Source organism: Hippocampus guttulatus, chromosome 6 (genome assembly GCF_054856545.1).
Source record: "Hippocampus guttulatus isolate MCC_2025c chromosome 6, RoL_Hgut_1.0, whole genome shotgun sequence".
In the NCBI taxonomy this organism is placed as follows: Eukaryota; Metazoa; Chordata; class Actinopteri; order Syngnathiformes; family Syngnathidae; genus Hippocampus; species Hippocampus guttulatus.
Genome location: NC_141266.1, coordinates 10833899 through 10854098, shown reverse-complemented (window position 1 = coordinate 10854098; position 20200 = coordinate 10833899). Strand labels below are relative to the sequence as shown.

The 20200-nt window shown below is 40.5% G+C and overlaps 1 protein-coding gene across 7 annotated transcripts in view; it reads left to right on the top strand.

The window, feature by feature from the left end:
* Nucleotides 1-5451: 5451 nt before the first annotated feature.
* adgrb1a (adhesion G protein-coupled receptor B1a) overlaps nucleotides 5452-20200 on the top strand; it is a 116303-nt gene continuing 101554 nt past the window's right edge. For all 7 annotated transcript variants that reach the window (XM_086113114.1, XM_086113115.1, XM_086113116.1 and 4 more), the window contains exon 1: nucleotides 5452-5892. The gene's annotated coding sequence lies outside the window, so the exon portion shown is untranslated. The remainder of the gene's footprint in view (nucleotides 5893-20200) is intronic.

The following is a 20200-nucleotide window of genomic DNA, read 5'->3' as shown; positions in this document are numbered from 1 at the left end:
TCTTCCCTGTAGTTCATGTTTGTCGCATTGTCTCACATCAGTGTGTGGGCCAGAACACCACTTGAGGCCAGACTTAGAGGAAGGACGGTCATAAATTCTCTGAGGAAGATCTGTGAGGTTTTCACCCGTATTCTATTTCTTAAAAAAATAATTCATTCCTGTGTGTATGTGTTGTTTGCTACGAGAGATAGAAATAACAATTACAAACTGGTAAGTGAACCTGAACATATAATAAATCAAGGCCCAAATACACTATTTTACATTGCAATTTGTAAGTCAAAATTAGCATTTTGATCCCCAAAACACTTCAATGGCAATATATAAATAAATAAAATATGCATGTTTTGGAATGTGAGAGGAAACCATAGTACTTGGAGAAAACCCACGCAGGGACGGGAAGAACATGCAAACTCCACACAGGAAGGCCGCAGCCATAATCGAACCTTGCAGCATATTTGCACGGTGAGGCGGATATGCTAATCAGTCGACCACCGTGCCGCACCCAAATAACACACACATACATACACACGCGCGCGCGATAAATAAAACAGCATGAGAGTCTGTTGATCGAGATGAAGTGCTAGGGGAAAATGCCTTCACAATTCTGTACACTTCCCAGGTGTCCTTATAACATGTCTGTGGTTATGCTTTGATCAAAATACCTTGAGGGTCAAGAATAAGAGACATACTTGGACACATCTTCAACCATAAACCATCACACAGGCCCAGCAACTTTACCAAGCAATCAAGTGAGTGCTAAAATTCAGAAGCTCAGACACATGAGAATGCATTACCAGTCAAATGTACTGAATCGATGGCAATACAGACCGATTTGTGAAAAAAGAGCGCATCAAATTCACCCATCCATCCATTTTTTAATCTGCTTATCCTCACGAGTGCTGCGGGCATGCTGGATCCTCTCCCATCCGTCATCGGGCAGTAGTCAGGGGACACCCTGAATTGGTTGCAGGGCACATTCTGTATAGACGAAGAACCATTCGCACTCACAGAGACACCTTGAGACCATTTAGAGTGTTCCATTAACCTGCCACGCATGTTTTTTCGAATGTGGGAGGAAACTCACCCAGAGAAAACCCACACAGACACAGGGGACAACATGCAAACTCCACACAGGAAGGCTGGAGCCAAAATTGACCACCTTTTCCCCGTGCGGCCGGCATGCTAACCAGTGGACCACCGTGCCGCACGCATTAAATTATAAATTGAAAAGTATGAAACTCATGTTGAAATATATTGTTTATCAATATTAACTGACTATTGTTCTGCAGGAGGATGTTTTTTTTTTTGCATGTACACAGACTTTAGTGACACTTTGTAGTTATCAGAGGTGCTGTCGTTACAAACCTCCTGCGGCTCATAATATGAAATTCTAACAATGTACCAATGCAAGACAAATCACCTTTTTTGGGTTCCCAGTACAGGATTGGTTGAGGTGGGCAGGAACAACAACAGTGGCGCTTGGGGGCCATTCGGTGGACTTGACAGAGCTGATCAGGAAGACAACCAGAAGTCAAACAAATGGCACTTGCCAAGGCCATCCTGCAGGATTCTAGGTGAAAGATCCAGGAGCTGCTCAGGGGGACAGCCTGGATGTCATGCCCAAGAAGCTTGCCAGGACCTATTGGCCTAATGGAGTCAACAAACAGAAAGGCTCAGCTTTCAGTCAAATACAAGATGCTAACGCGCCTACTTGACCACCCATTTTTTTTAACGTAATATGCAGCACGAGGGAATAAAACGGCACATTCTGTATGGTTTGTCAAAGGAGCAACTGTATATATTAGATTCTTTTTAAATATTGTATTATTATTTTCATGATTTTCTTATCATTGATGTGCAGGACTTCCTTACTGCAGTAGTTGTGCAGTGATAGTTCAAGTTTTAACTTCATTTTTATCTGACATTCAAAATTAAGAAAGACATTTTCATTCAAAAAACACAAACAAAAAAACCTGAACACAAATTCACTCAAACTCACGCCTGAAAAGTCGTGACCATTCACCGCTAAAGCAAATCACCATTCCTTCACAGCGCCCACGACTCTGTGCCAATGCTTTCCTTCAGCCAACCGAACAGCGGGATCAGCCGACAAGGTCTACATCTCGACCTATGTCTCTAATATTGTTGAGAAAACTCGGATTAAGTCCATAAATCCACCATATCCATTGTTATCTGTGCAGCCTGGGCGCCATGTCCTCCCTTTGAAATATGTTCAAGTGATTTCACTGAGTGGCGACACAATGTTTGACTGTTTACCACGTCTGCCTCACAGTGCAAAGGTGCAGGGTTCGATTGCAGCTCTGGCCTTCCTCTGTGGAGTTTACATGTTCGCCCCATGCCTGGGGGGATTTTCCCCAGGTTCCCTCCCGCATTCTAAAAATATGCAGGGTAGGTAAATTGATCACTCGAAATTGTCCTTAGGTATGATGGTGAGTGAAAATGGTTGTCGGTCTATGTGTGCCCTGCGATTGGCTGGCAACTAGGCTAAGTTTATTTGGGGTAAATGGGTGGCGACAACACATGAAATAAAATTCAGCCTACCTGTGGTCTTCAGTGTTTTTGTGTTTTGGAAAATAGTCCCCCAGCGACCCTGGTCAACTACCCTTTCATGAAAGTGTTCAATTATCCTTCTTTTTCACACACTTTACAGAAAAAAAAACATGTTGTTGTCCTCAAAGTGGTGAAGGCAGGGGAATTTACAAAAACAAATTTGGACTTGATGTGACGACTCGTTTCCCGATTAAAAATGGAGTTGTAACAGTGCTCTACTTAATCTACATAATAAATATTGAATATACATAAACTACTACTCTACTAATACCACTAATAATAAATAATAGGAATAATAATAATAATTGTAAGGAGAAGCAGTATAAGAAAGATAAACTTATATGTCTAATATTACTTTCTAATTAAAAAATATACTTCTTTAAAAAAAAGAATTCCTGCACCAACAAATTTCTCTGTCTGCGTCTTGAACCAAACTTTCACTGTCCTCATGTTGGCTGTCTGCTGTTGCATCTATGGGTTGTCTTAATGTGTTTTTTTTTCTTTAACCTCGATTTCTCCACATAAGGCAACTGAGAACAGATTCTCATTTACAATGCCAATCTGGCAAATCGAAATATGTAAACTGTACCTTGTCATATACAGGTAGGTTACGTTCATAATGCAGGTCAATTCTGATTTTTTTGCCCAATGTGCCATGTGTCTGACCTAGTCCTCTTTCATATGTGGATATAAATGGGATATGCATCCGATGCGACTGCAGTCTGGACACTCAAGTCTCCCGTTCATCCGACCTCCACATCATCAAAAGGTGACAAATGTCACGGCTGTTTGACAAAACACACTGGAACTAATTGTCATCGTAGTCGGAAAAGCAGAAAACAGTGGTGTCAAGAAGATGCTTTTGAACTGATGATTAAATGGGTGGAGCGGTCAGCTCAAGCACGAAATCCTGTAGGGTGCGAGTGGTGGTATGCATGGTGAGCAGGAAGTGACCATTGAGCTGGGTCTTGCCAAGGAGTTTTTCATAGACAAACACGGATGAGTGAATATGTCTACGGGAGAAGAGAGGGCCAACTAACCAGGGAGTTTAGTTCAGAGTGGCAACTGTGAAGGGAGCACAGGTGACAAAGTGGATGGCAAAGTGGTACATTATGTTTACCTTGTGGAGAAGAGTGTTTGAAGCCGATCTATTTGGCATTGTGCATTTCTGTTGAAAGGTAACAGCATCCAACTATTGAATATACCTATTACACGATCACAGGTTATCACAGATTTTGCAAAGGGGGTCATTTTTCTGTCAGATGACATCCCAGAAGCTGAGTACATAGAGAGTAGAAAGTGTTGCGCTACATGACCCTTCCACCGTAAGTGCTTAATATGCAGCCGTTCCTATAGTCCAGGGATGTCAAACTCACTTTTGGAGTGGGCCACATCGTAGATATGGTTTCCCTGAGCGGGCCATTATGACTGTGAATTTTGTGAAACCGTATGATCGCCTCCAAATATTACATATACAGTGCACAACAAATTGCTGGATAACTAGTTTTGAAATCAGAAGTCAACAATAATGGTTTGTTCAACCATTGTGCACATTAATGTGTAAATACGTAATGAGATAATGCTTGCAATATCTCTATGTAATGATGGATTACATATGATAATATTACATTTGGGTTCAGATTTAAGGAAGCATCATGGGAAACTTGACATGCTTGATTTGCTCTCGCGGGCCACACAAAATTATATGGCGGGCCAGATCTGGCCCCCGGGCCTTGCGTTTCACACCTGTGCTAGAGTCCCTTCACAAAAAAAATTGGATTTTAGGTTTGAACTCTTTATATTTTTCCCTAAGATGAGTCACTTTGGGGCTCTTGCACAGTCTGTCTGTGTATCTTTGGCACAAAGACAAGTCCGGGTATGCATATGCTGACTGACTCAACCATAACACATAAAGGAATAATCGTTCGGGTGGCTCCAAAAAGGCGATTGATTTTGCTATGCTGTGAACATCTGCCCCTCCAAGGTCTTTGCACCACCCTTGTGAGGTATAAGAGCATCACTCATTGCAGCCTTTTCCAGGTAGAAGGAATGCTAACTTTTCATTAACTATTGATGTGCAGACAGACGCACAGACAGACCCCCCTCCCAATAATAAATAGAAGCATATAAAATACTTTCCACTTTAGACTAATTTAATAACGTATCAAAAATTCTTTGAACAAAATTGCAAATACAGTACTCAATTTGAGCTCACAGGGCTATTCCATGTGACAAATCTCGGCATTGTTTTAGCTGTATTACAAATAACTATGACAACGCCGTCATATTCATTTAATCACTTTTCTGTCTGCATAAATTCATCAATACTAAGACATGTATTGCTTATGATCAGAGCGACGCGGACAGTCAATCACTGTGAATCTAATGCTGTATTTAAATTGCTGGAATAAAAAGCAAATACGCAGCTTGTAGCTCGCCAGAGAAATACTGTACTCACGGAAACCTCGATTTGGTAATTTAATTAATTTCGTCATCAGAAACATTGCCCGGAAAATATTTGTAAACAATGTTAGACTTCGTATACTCTGAATATGTTGCTGTATTGTAATTGATGCTATTTGACTCCAGAAGATGGGGCTGCTGGTTGAGTTTTCCAATGCGTGGTCGACCCACCCACCTTCTCAACCCGCGATCAGCTTTGAACGTAGGAAAGACCGAATTTCGACAGGAAATTAGCCTTTTTGACTTCAAAGTAAAAGCTTTCCCCAGGGAATTATTAGCTCATTTTTATTTTGAAAGAAAGCACTGGAAGTCTTTTTGGTGTAATTCAATTCCTTTGACGGCACCGTGGACGAGATTTCCAAACAAGGAATGCGGCTGTTGCTGCAAGCAGGCAGAGAAAAGGCAGAGCTGCAAGTCTTCGGCGGCGGGTTCGGGGATGTGCGCAAGCCCACCTCTGATTCACTCCTCCGTCAAACCCACACATTCACCTGGAAGATAGTAAAAAACTGTGAGCAGGCGAGATTTGGACACAGTTGAAATGTGGAAAAACAAAACTCATAGGAAGTACAACTAGCGGGTTATTTCTCTGTCAATTAAAGAAGATGGACGTTTGATTGAGGAACAGAACAAGAAAGCAACATACGAACACACTCGTTATTTTCCTTACCTTTTTACGCACTGAGAGAACAAACGGAATCAACGGACATTCCCAACTCGTTGGGGTTTTACACATCACAATATCAACAATTTAAACATTGATTTTTGTTGACCTATCGAAGGACTTACTGGCACACTTTTTTTGGATTTGGTTGGTGTCCAGTGACAATATGCATCAAAGGGAGAAGTGACTTGTTCAAGGTAAATTTTAATTTTAAAATTAAATGCATACCATTTAATTTGCCCGTTGTTCAATCAAGTTCACTGTGTGTGATTGTGTTTAGACATTTGGGTCGGTGGGTGGGGGCTGTGGACAATATTGACTAATGACAGAATGATTGCCACCTTGATTTACACAGTTGTCGAGTTGTGATATACGCTGACTTGCAGTCAAGGAGTTTCGCTTGTTAAATCCCCGCACACCGAAACCGAATGTGCCGTGGGTGCCGCTTTGGGCATTCGCAGTCTGCGGTCCAAAGATAAAGACGCCCGTTTCTCGAGTGATTTCGCCTTAATTGTCACATATAATTCACTCTGTTGCAATACAATGGACATTTTCTATTCACTTAATTTTGACGTTGTCTTGCAAAGATAACTTGTATAGTCACGAACTTTTAAGTGGCATTAATTATGCATTGATAATTTCAAGCAAATATACTTTCATAATTGTTTCGCATTTTGTTTAAAATAAATAAATACAAACGTTCTTTAGTTTGGATGTTTTATTTGTTTATTTATATTATTCATGTAGAAGTGTTTATTGGAGACACACCATGTGGTTCCCCCAGAAGTGACTTGTTCTATATGAGCATTACACATTACAAAAAAAAAAAAAAAAAGATACAAAACCCCCCCAAACATTTTGTGGCATTTCCAAACATCCAACCTTATTTTTCCTTGTCTTGAAATTCAATTGTCTGCATGTATATTTGATCCGTGTTTTGGTGATCGAACACAATTGAGCCATGTTGAAATTGTGCCAATTCCTTGGATTGCCTTTCATAAATAACCCTTATATAGCTGCAAACCTAAATAATGCTTTTAAAGAAATTCTCTCGTTTGAAAATTTCAAATATTATTCCATTTGTGGGGCATCATTATTCAATAAACGTACCAGCAGAGCAAACTCATGTAAATTTGTTAATTTTGTCTTAAATTTTCCATATTATTCTTACAAAACATTAAAAACAAGCTCATATTTTTGACAAGACCCGCTGTTACATTATGCAATGCTCTGATCAAATTATGTGAATCATAATGATGCCTTTTGTGAGTGTGTGTGTGTGTGTATGTATGTACAGTATGTATGTATGTATGTATGCACAAATGGAAACAAAGTATCAGAAAGAATGAAACCAAGCTCAACCTGTGCCAGTATAATAAAAGGGTACTGTGAGAAGAAAAAAATCTAAATAATCCAAACGATGCTCATTATCAACTGTGTCAGAAATGGTGAAGGCATTGATAAATAGAGGCTGTGTGTATATTTTTGATTTTTGACAAACTCTATATAGGTGAGAATATTTTATATATTTGTTCATATTGACACTCAGTTTGCAACATTGATGCAAGATTTACTTTGCCTATTTAGCAGAGCTAATGTCAAATTAAAATAGCTGTGACTCTAAATACAAAATTGAGGGGAATTGTGAGTTATTTAAGGCATCAGCACTTAAGACTGGAATTAAAATCAATATTTTGCCACGCTTTTTGAATGAGGCGGATATTGCATGTTCAGTCATCTGGCCACAGAACAATAATTGACCAAAGTATATCACAGAAAAGATATGGCGATTCTGTCTGTGGCTGGCACGGTTGGTTTGTCAAGTCATAGGAATTACACAAGCCAGCAATACGACACGGGCTTTTGCAAAATCATTCATGCATTTTTTTTTCTTTTTTTTAAACCTGGATGTTCCTTCCATTGTCTGTTCTACTGTTGCCGTTCAAATACAAATATAGGCACTGCCCTACCTCGTCTTCATCTGCTCATTCTCTGATCACACCCCTTAAAACATGGCTGCAGTGTCAAAGGAGGAAACCTCATATTTGAATTTGTGGCTCCAGAGTGCAGGAGAGGGAGACATTGAACAGGAGAGATGTATAGATACGTGATGAGGAGACAGTGAGCAGGATGACAGAAGACTGAAGAAGGAACTGTAAATACAACAGACAGACCAGGCTATTGTGTGTCCTCTGAGAAGGACATGATATGACCAAGGTTTGAAATACTCAGTCAGCAATACCGACACCAATCCCTCAGAAACCCAAACCCTTTAAGGTCAAGATTACGAACAAAATGAATGTCCCTGATGGTTTTTCAACCTTATGGTTGAGCTAAATATATTTTCTTTGAGAAACTACGACACAATTCACCAGATTCACTTCCAAAAATACAGGCTCCCGGAATGTTGGACTGAATTAAAAGCTTGAAAGTGGTACCAAAGAACTCCTGGCCCATATGACAAACAAATAGTCTTTAGAGTGATTTACATCTATAACATTCACAAGACTGACTTTTGTGTTGCACTGTTGCCATTTGGGGAGTTAACATATTATAAAAACTGGATGAATCTGATCGGATACTCTGGTGGTACTCGTCACATTATATTCAAATCGACGATATTGATACCCATTACGGTTGGAGTGTTTGGACAAACGCATTGGAGAATGCAATGTGCCAGTTTTATTAAAGTGAGCACACAGTCAAATATATGTGTAGTTTTGCACCCGCATGTGCTCTATTCTCTGCATCCAGAAAAATGAAGCAGCAGTGGTAATGTAAGTGTAATTTTGCAGCTCGGTGATGAAGTAGCGTTTCTAAACATAAACAATGCTTTGCTGTTTTATCGGAGCTTGACAATTCTTTCAGTTTCGAAGTAAAATTCAAGATTGGGGCCCAAAACAGCTCCCTCCACCTTGTTGTCATGGTAATGAGCCCAACTTATAGGAGCACACCTCTCATTAGGGGGGTGGCTCATTTACATGAGACAGGAACACACCAAAAATAAAATGAAACAAATAATGGCTGTTGTTTCGTCATGGGTGCATAGCGTGCAATCATTTCCATTTCGACTGAAGCATGTCAGCATAATATTGTATAAGGAAACCTGGGAAATTGTTCTGATAGGTGAACAATTACTAAAAAATGTATTGTTGAGCAATTACAATTATGCTGGTGTAATATTCAGATTCTGATTGCCCCCCCTCCCCCAAATTGTGTGTGCATTAATGTCAGCCAGGCTTTCAGCAAAATTTTTATTATTTTTTTTCCTGTTTTAACTGAGCATGTGAAGCGAAAAAAAACACAATCCAAATTCGGCCTGCCTTGATGGAATGAAAACAGACATGGCAAGCACCAATTTACCGGAAAACATTTAATCAACAATCCCCCCCCACCCCTCAAAAAGGGAACATTTGTGTGTCAGAGTATCCAAATGTGTTTCCTGTTGTCTTTATACACGGACAAAAAAACCTCCGCTTATTTATTTATTTATTGCTCATTTCCTAGATCTAAGACCTTTTCTATGTACACAAAATTCCCATTTCTGCTCTCAAATCTAAGTCTGTGATGGTGAGCACATCTACCTCATGTGTGACATATCAAGTTGCTGATTAGACTGCATGATTATTGCCCAGGTATGCCTTAGGCTGCCCATGTTGAAAGGCCGCTATAAAATGTAGTTTTACTGTTGTGGGTGGTGAACCACACAGTATCTGGTCTGATCGCCATTTGCCTCATTCCGTGCAACACATTCATTGTACAATTGCGCTTGAGGGTGCCAACAATAAAAGTCCACTCTGAGAGCTGCAGTTTTCATTTTCGAGGAATTGTGTACAGATAGATCCTTGGAACACGGGGTCATGCGTTGTCAGGCTGCAGCATGTGGTGATGGTTGTGGATGAATGGCTCAACTGATCAACTCGTGGCAAAGGAGATGCGTTGCACTGCAGGTGGCAAATGGTGGTCACACCTGATACTGACTTGTTTCCCGACCCCTCAGACGTTCCCAATACAGATAAACCGCACATTTTTGAGTGGCCTTTTATTTTTGCCGGTCTATCACCTCTGCAATAAATGCCTTGCATTGCACCGCATGAGGAAACTGGAGCTCACACCATATTGTGAATTTTATGAATGGAACCGCGTGCACATCTGCGGTCCCCGTGCAAGTCTAAAGCGACCAGCGTGCGCACAATGTGGAAAGATTACAAAACTGAAGAAGAGATTGACTTTTGGTACACACCCACACAACAGCGCCTGGGCTGGTGGGATCATGACAACATATGCTCTTGCACGAATGCGACCAGATAAAATTCGTACTCGCGATTGCTAAGAAATAGCTTGCATTTGCGGCCAATTTCGTTGCTGCCTAAATATATATACTGTATATATGTGTGTGTGTGTATATATACTGTATATATATATATATATATATATACACTGTATGTATGTACCTGTATATGTGTATATACGGAATATATAAGTGATTCTTAACCTTTCACCAGTTCATACGTGCATATGAACTGGTTAAAAGTTAAGAATCACTATACATATACCGTATATACAAAAATACAATTTTTTTTTACAAATTCAAGACTTTGTAGAAGAAACTGTATAAGTATAAAGTATACGTTTTTAAATTGTGCACAAAATGATCCAGCCAATGATAGCCAAGCGGGCGTGTCATAACTAATTGACATGTTTAGTCGGTGTGTCTTAACCTCCTTGGCGGAGGCTCTGTTGAACCCCTGAGACTGATTCACCGAACCCAGGTTAAGAACCACTGATATATATCACTGGATGAAAAATGTTATTCAGGTAGTATGGGCAAATGGCTCTGTCACTCCGCCACTATCAAAAGCTCATTTAGCGACAACAATGGCTGTTGCATAGTGCATGCACTCCTTGACGTCTTCAACATTGTTGGCGGCCATTATTTCTGCTCAATGGGAATCGACTTTCATCAGAAAACAGCACTGAGGCCAACTGGTCCCTTGTCCAGCGCAAATGCTCCCTGGCCCATGCGGGACGCCTGGTGGTGTGGTCAGGTACCCATGCAGGTCGTCTAGCACGTAGACCACGCTGTTGGAAACGGTTCCAAATGGTCTGACGTGACACCTGAGTGCCTCTCACATCCCTTACATGTGCCTGGAGTGGCCTGGCATTCATCATTCGGTTTCTCAGGGCATTGTTCACAATGTAGCGGTCATCAGCAAGGGCTGTGGCCAAAGGATGTCCTCTTCTACATCTTTCGGTGACTTCCAGTCTCTCGGTATATCTCTGTTGCTACCTGTTGATGTCATTCTGTGACTCTAAGATCAGTAGCCTCTTCTGTTTGAGAACATGCTATTTGAAGCATCACAAATGGCACTGTTGATCCATTGTTAGGTGTTGTCTTGGTCTCATGATGTCAAAATGTGAACAGCATGATGAGGACGACTGTCAAAACACCAGCTCGAATCGAACCAGGACATTTATTGTTCAATTCAAGGATCAAACGCCTGTTGTGAATTTTTCCCGACAACCTCCTTGTGAGAGATCAGCAACTTGTGCAAAAAGTACTGAAACATGAAACAGTTGGACATGTGCATTCCAAAGCTTAGAGAAGGTCACATGAAGTTCACTACATATATATGTAGTAGAGCTGTCAAACGATTAAAATATTTAATCTAATTAAAAATGCACCTGTCATTACTCAAATTCACGAAAAATGAATCGTGATTACTCACGCATTTTTTATCGTTTCTGAATTTCTTTTAATATTTTTTGTCCTATTTTTCCCCATTTTAATGCTCTCATCAGCATGGAATCATGAATCAGTTTTCTATGTGCAAAATGCAAATATTTACTGAAATAACAATTTCGATTTGCAATTTTACATGAACATTTTTCAGCAGTTATTCACACATAATCTCTCACACAATATGACAGTTCATCAACAACAGTAAAAAAAATATTTTGTCACACAACAGCTGCTTTAACAGCTCTTTTTATGGAATCAAAACAGAGCAATATAACATTATAAAGTGCACATCTAAGGTAAACTAGTACTCAGCCAATCGTGGATTTAAGCCATGGTTGCATACTTGGTTTTTCTCAAGTTTGCTTTGAACACAGCAGTCAGGCTATGTTGATTCTGTTAGTCCTTATTGCGCGGAAGTCTCTCTACGGTTTTGTGTAGACATCATTTCGGATGACTACACTTGGTTCGATGACAACACTGGAGAAGTTTTATTTTCAGTGTTCGCTAGGTCGCTACCACTGCACCGCTGAACTCGCGCACTCAGCGCACCGTCACTGTCAGACGAACACAGAGAAGCTCCACCCGCTTTATTTATATGGACACGGAACACTGTAACCTTGCACACAAAATTGTTCCAAACAAGTAACAATCGCGTCAGTGGCATACATCGTATTCGACAGGCTACCTGCTCTTTATTCACCAGAGGCTCATCAACCTGGTCTCTTATTTCTCTCCCGAAACAGTATCTTCTCCCGCTTGGTGTACCTTAGCCTTCTCCGCTATGTACAATCTCTGTACACAGCTTGTAATGGAGGCTCTCGCTGGCAATCCGTAGTGGAGTCGTTAGATGCAATGCGAATGATTTCAGCTTGAGTCGAGCTGTGGACAATGTTGACAGGCTTGCATGCATTATCCATACATTTAGCTATGGCTTCAGCAAATTTGTTCTTCGTCGTGTCATCCATTTTCTTCGCTTTGAAATGATAGCTGTCTGTCTGAGACGAGGGGGCGGAGTCCTCACGTCAACTGTGTGCTTGGCCATTCAGTGGTATTTCAGACTCGACGTGCTATGATGCTCAGTTTACGACTGCAAAACATACAGGTAACTTTGGTCTTGTCAGTGGAACAATCTGGCAACTTTTTAAAAGTAAACTTTCCATTCATAAACTCTTTAAGTATCCGTTTTTGGTGTCTCGCGCTGCCGTGGCTGGCAAAACAAACGTGCGTGGACCTGTGCAGCGCGCTTGTTTTGTTTCTGGTTTATTTATAGAGCAACGTAACATCCGCTGTGACGTGGGCCGCGTTAATCTCGCGAGAAAAAATTTAATCACGTTAAAATTCATTTAAATTAATGCCAATAAAAACGCGCTAAACTGACAGCTCTAATATATATATATATTATAAGTATATGAAGTATATGAACGCATATAAGTATATGAACAAAGATATGTAAAATGAGTATGTGCATGGATTGAGCAGATGTAACAAATGATAGAAAAATCAGTACATTTATGCAAAATATACTACATATTTTATAATAGACCATATAGAAAAATACAACAGTGTAATTTCATTTTACGATAATACCCTACCTATTTTTTTTAGCCTTGCGCGTCTTCAAATCTGAACCTCTCCTTGCAATTTAATCTTGCTCTCTTTCATACTCTGCCCGGCATAATCTCTCCCCTCTTATCTCAGTTTGACACTGTTTTACATTTCTCCACTTTCTTCTTATCTTCTCAGTTCTGTTCAACTCAGTCAACTCGGCCTCACTTTCACCAGCTGTCTCCATCCTCTCATGTGATTATTTCTCAAATGTCGTCTCCTCTCCTCTTCTTCTAAACTGGAACATTCTGGCCCACCTCTGTTAATCCGTTCATGCCTTTTCCTGTCTTCCGCGTCTCTTCTCCTATCCTGACGTGCCGTGCTGAGCCATATGTCAGGATGAAACCTCTTGCTATGATACTTTCTGCCACTGTCCATTGCTAATACTTTAGCAGCACCACATTTGTCTCCAAAACTGGATCCACACCATCCCGTTTCTAAGATCTTGTTACTTTGGATTTTTGATTACGGTATGTAATTTTAACCTCAGCATCCACAGTGGAATATGTTTAGCTATTGAGTTTAATCATGTTCAATACTTATGTACAAAAATCCTCATCTATGTGGGGAAGGCCGACAGTCTTGAGTAATCGTATGATACCAAATTTTGAAATTGGTACTATACCTACATATTTAACAATATTACGGTAACAACTTAAAAATACCAAATAAATAAATAAATAAATAAATAAATAAAAAACAGTGGAATAATAGTACACCGCTAAACAATTTCAAATTCATTTTATTTGTAGTTGTGCTGAAAATTTTCAGGATACCAATTTGAGTACTTTGGATCACATTTACATGTCAAACATTTTGAAAGAATTTCGAACAACTGAACACAGTCAACATTCTTAAACACCTCTGAACATTTTGTTTTAGTCGTGTCATTGTGATTATATGAAACTAAAAGGGTCCTAAGTTTATTCTAAACCTCCAACAAGGCTAAACAAGTAAAACAGTCAAAACAATCCATTGGGCTTTGCATTTGGGTTTGTTGTGCTGTGCCATTGCAGCTATCATGCAATGAAACAGCATGACTGTGTGCCGTTTGCTATACAAACAGTGCCTCATCGAGCGGAACTGATCGGGAACAAGAACACCTATCACAAAAATAATTTACACATTTGAAATGTGTTACAAATTAACCTGTTGCTCTTTAGAATTCAGCACACCCGGTCAGGACGTCAGTGAGCTCTTAAACTCGTAGCGGATAGCTGTCGAACAGGGCTCGCAAACAGACATTCCCCTTGTGTCCATTCGCTGCGTCCTACCTTTTGGACGTGTTGACAAAATAAGTCCAGGCAAGACTGCAAGGATCTTGTTTCTTCACAAGGAGTTTAATGTTTGTAAGACTGTGAGAGTTTGCAGCGGCATACGGCCGTGTCGCTGTATGCTTGCGGCACCAACACCACACTCAGGGCTGCACCTCTTTTGACATCGAGTTGAGCTTCCAGACTGCATTTTTGTTTTCAAATAACTCTACTTAAAATTCATGGTACAGAGTCATTTTTGCTGTCTAAAAATTCCTGTTGGGTATTAGTACTTGGATGTTATGACATCTTTTGCTCATTATGAGACAAAAATGAATTAGATCAAATGTCACATTTTGTCTGAACAAGAATAAGGCTCGAAAACATACAAAAAGGAGTAGAGATCCCAAACAAAAGGAACGTACGAGGGGTTAACACTGGACCAACCCATATTAAAGGTTGTTGTATTCAGTGCTGTCCCACTAACCCAAGAAAAGACACAAATCTCGATTAACAAAGAAACAAAACATAAATGGGGTCATCAGCCAAAACTAAAACAGTCAATTGGAATGATAAAATCTTCAACATGCTAATCGTGCATGGAGCTGGGCAGCTGCGGAGAAAAAATACACAAAGGTGAGACAACAAAAAAGAATTACAGCTAAATGGAAAAGTCAAGTGCACCATTTCAGGTCTGCTCATTTCTGTCCAGGCTTGAGGAGTAGTATTAATAATTCGCAAAAACATTCCATTTTTACACAAGACTACAATTTCAGACAAAGAAGGGAGATATGCTTTTTACATTTTTTTTTTCTCGCTGCATGACAAATTTTGGTCTGGGCTCAATACAGCCAAATACCACAACATTATCATCTCTGACCACTGTCCTGTGCTGACAAAGAAAAACTTTTAAATATTTAGAGGCTCAGGTTAAACCTTTTTTTTTTTTAGATGAATGACAGCGATAGCCTTTCACCCAATTCTTTTCTGGGAGACATTTAACTCTTTTAGGGACAGTGGTTACTACAGTTGGCAGCTTCTCATGTTATCAGGTTACAGGGTGTATGAAAGGGTTAAAGCATATGTGAGAAGTTGTATTATTTATTTTCAATGGACGCAGTAGAAATGTAACAAATTAGAAAGAGCACATTTCAAAAAACAATTCATCTTTTTGCTTTGGAAGAGGAAAGTTGTACCAACCTTTAAAGCTTGGATATCATTAGTGACTGATACCCTCTGCCTGGACAGGACTCTATATGTCCTCAATGAGAGATTGGAAGAACTTGAAAATATTTGGAGATTCATGATTTCATTCAGGGAAAGAATAGATGGTTAAAACACAGGGTGCGGTTTACGGATTCTGAGGAGCACTTCTCTTGGGGGTGTGGTGGGGTGGTTGATGTATTTCATTTATTTATTTATTTTTAAATGTATGATTTATTATCTCGTTATGTCGCCGGTCTGTTTTACATTTTGGATCGCGTAGCCAGCGGTATGTTTGGAAAATGAGGCACTATGTCTGTTTTAATATATGTATTCATACTGTGTTCTGTCTCCCAAGAAAAAAAAATTGAAACAGTTGCGACACCAGTATTCATGTATTCGATGTGTGCCTTTCAGGGCGTGGCCAAGTGAGTCACGTCCTGTGCCGGAGTCAGCGTGTGGCCTTGAGTTATGGCTGCAGCAGTTCCTATGTGAGTGTTTTCACTTTGCGTGTTTTACCATTTGTCCTGTTCAATAAATGGCTGGATGTCCGTCGGTGCTTGTGTTTGTCTTTGCCCACATGATGGGATTAAAGAAGTTGATTTGTCCCCTTTTTTTGTGCCTCGGCATATCTGAAGCTCACCGATATCTCAGGTGTTTGCTCGCAACATAAAAGAAAAGCAAAACCAATTGACATAACTCGAAAAATGTTTAACTTGGGACACTCATAAGTCAAGTCGAGATCAGGAATGACATACGTGCCAAACAAATGTACCGGTAAATGACTTGCTGCGTCGACCCCTTCACATTTGCAGACTGGTGGAGCAAGACAAAAAACATTTCAAGCTTATGGGTCCAGTAAAACGAACCTTCATCGAGTATGGGGGAGATTTGATGAGCATGCGGCTGTTTGCTCTATCTGGGCGGGGGTGTATCATTGATTATTTACTCTGAGGGAGCATGGGTGATTGTTGAGGATTCACCGTAATAGTGGCTGGCACTGGGTAATTGTGCCTTAAAGGCATGTCATGTTTTTTCACTTCAACGTTGAGGAATCGCCCCACAGGCATATAAATTGAGTACCTCGACAGCTCCTGTGGAGAGAAACATGAACTGCCATCTCCAAAGAAACATTTAATTCCATCCTCCGAGCAGTAATTGCAAGTATGGTCAATGGAAATGTTGAGTGCTGGTGTCAGCCTTTTCGCCATACGAACTGTGGATGTATTTGTCAACACTGTCACCAATGTATAATTTTCACTGGTCTTATTATACAATACTCTTGAACAATGCCTTCAGATGCAGGTTAGGAATCTTGTGGATTGTTGATCATTGCAATGTATTCCTTTCAATGATCATGAGCAAGTTAAATCAATTTTATCATTTGTATTGATTTAATTATTGTTGGTCAATAATTGCACAGGTGCCTTTTATGCACCTATAAACTGTATAGGTGGTGCTTGATTGCTTAATGATTGTGAAAGATGCTTTACAGTGACTATATATAATTTTTTATAGATTTATTAATTTTCATACTCAGGCTGCCACAAAAAAAAAAAAGAGACCTGTAAAATACACCATCAGAAAAGTGTTTTACTTCTGTGTATTGTCTGCACTCTTCCCTCAAACTAGCGATTAACTTTTATCTTTACTTTTTTTAAACCACATTTTACTTCATTGTGTAGTTTGTCAATATATAAAAGCATAGCAATGTTGTCTTGCGCTTTCTTGTCTCTTCCACGCTCCAGTTTGTTTGCTCACCGTGTTGCTTGTGTGTAGCTTTCACCTTGAAGGAGGTTCTTAAGGCACGGCTCTTTGGGCTCCCAAGTAGCTCCTCAATATTGAGTGCCTGTAACCTGATTTTCCGCTTCTGCAAAGTGTAGATGCCGCCACACATCTTGACCAATCCCATATAGCTTTAACAGACAAAAACAAAAACAAAAACAAAAACAGCTAATAACCTCCCAATCGGGATCCATTCTAATGCCTCTAAGAATCGGATCATTCAAAACCGGCATATTTCTATGACAATTCCACAGCATCTAATGAAGGTCAGTGAGCTGACGAGCTAGAGCGTCAACTGCTTTTAGTTTTTCGATTCCATCTGTCACTTGCAGTCCAAAGGTGTTAACTCTCTGCAAATGTGTGATCGGCAGACGTTAGGGAAACCTTGGCTAGCCATTGAAAATCTTGACCAGTCCAATCAAAATAATTCGAGATCTATGCCTCTTCTGTTAGCAGAATTACTGCATCACCGTTTTCGAGGTACCAGTTCTCTGCTCCCTGTTGTAGAGATACTGTCACGGTGAGAAACACAGCAGGCAGCGTGTGAAAATCAAAGCGTGTCTGACGTTCGCAGTGGCACTGTGCCCTTTTGCACATCTTTGTTGTGCCATTATTCATTGTGTAGCTCTGTCACTGTCTTTGTCACTCTCACGTTTCTGTTGTTAATCACTTATTGCACTATTGAACACTTTATATTGTTTTATAATTCTCTGTAGTTCATTCAGATGCACTTATGTCCTGAATGTATTTTGTGTTATTTTTTAAAGTCGGCGGAGGGGCAGAGACATCAGGTGTAAAGTAGTTTTTGCAAAAGAAAGTGAGGCAGCAAAAGGACATGTCATGTGTGGCCTTGACAAAATGTCCAGATGAGGCATTGCCATAACATTTTGCACAAATTACAAAGATAAACTGAACTGATGCAGATCAAATCAATCAAACCATTGAGTCTTTTGTGGGAATACGAGTCACTTGCAATCTTCAAACCCCAGGTGGCAGCCATAAATTCCCCCCATTGATTTGTAGTGCATATGGATTTCCCCCTGCCTTGAAGCCCCGACTAAAATAAGCTTTGTTTGGCAGCTGATGCACTTGTAAATCTGCCTGTGACATTTTGATAGTGGATGACACACAGAGGGGAGAGCAAATATCATTACAATGGGAAAGGATTAAAATATGTCACTCAAAGTGACTTTTATCGACATGACCAGTGTTCCAAGCCAACACTGTCAGAACGCTCACAAAGAGGTTCAGTGGGAAGAGAAGATAAGAAAATCGGATGTTTTCATTTAAAGGAAATATTTAAGGTGCTGTGCTGGGGAGGTCTCGGTCTGTCTGGATGTCTCCAGTAAACAGAGTGGAAAATATTTTAGCCGTCAAGGCCGAGTGTGGGAAGCCGGTCCCCCTTTGCATGGCAATGACAGGAAAGGCGGATAGTCTGTCTCAATGGGACCCTTCAACACCAACTCACACGCACACCAGCTGAATAATGATCAAAAAAAACGGTGCAAGTCAGTACTTCCTTGTTCTCAAGAGTCAACTCTAATGCTGGGACACCAGCCGCTAAATTGATAAAAAGGCCCTCCTGACCCTCCCTGTACTTCTCTATCAACACCCTCAACAACAAACAAAAAAAACATATCTGTGATACTCTTCCTTGTCAGGGAACAACACAGAATACACAAATACCGTACTCACTTCAGTCCTGAGTCTAGCCTCTTCTACTCTTTCCTTTACTTCTTCTACTCTTCTACTCTTTACTTCCTTTCTCTTTATTTGTTTAGTGTTCCCACGACGCTGCGTGTCTCCCTTGTTTATAGAAACGAATGCCAGCACACATTTCCTCTATTCCTCAAGTATCTTTTCATCTTCCATAATTATCCATCCATCCATCCATCTTTGGATCCACTTTATCCTCACAAGGGTCGCGGGGGGGGGGGGGGGTGCTGGAGTCTATCCCAGCTGTCTTCGGGCAGTAGGCGGGGGACACCCTGAACTGTTTGCCAGCCAATCACAGGGCACATCGATATGAACAACCATCTTCGCTCACACTCACATCTAGGGACAATTTAGAGTGTTCAATCAGCCTACCATGCATGTTTTTGGAATGTGGGAGGAAACAAGAGTACCCGGAGAAAACCCACGGAGGCATGGAGAGAACATGCAAACTCCACACAGGAAGGCCAGAGTCGGAATCGAACCCACGACCTCTGCACGCACGCGAACCACTCGACCATAGTGCCGCCGCCCCTCCGTAATTATTTGAAGCAAAATAGTCAAATATGCCACAGCCTTTTCTCCTTGATGCTTCCACAGCTCCACGGGTTGTTTATATTTATATTTATTTAGATTATTTCAATTTCACCTCAGTCAGGACCAGTTGACCATTGTTCATACTCTTCAGTGACTTTCTAAAGTACCCCCTTACTAACCATTGTGACTCCCTGCTCCCCAAAACTCACCTCTTCAATTTTTCCTTGTCTCTCATTTTGCGCATATACCAACTCCTCAAAGTATTACTTCTATCCATCCAAAACACCAGTCAACACATTTCCATTTCCATATTTTCTCTCTGTCTTTGCTTGGCTAAACTGAACAGATTTTATGTGTTTACGTGTTGATTATAATCGATTATATATAAAAGACATCAGTCTTTTGGATGCGCCTCCTGTCAAGCAAGAGCCTGTCTTGCCTCTGAAAGCTGCACAGCATCCTTAATTACTGTACATGCTTCTCTGCTCTCTTTGTCTTATTCATCCTCCTTACCACCCGAATCATCTTACACACCACTATCCTCTTCCATCTAGCTACACCCTCCCTCACCACTGCCATGCAGTCAATGATGTGCTTGAGATTGCATTGCCTGCACGTGATGTAGTCCAACTTTGTGCTTCTACCTACATTCTTGTAGGTCACCCT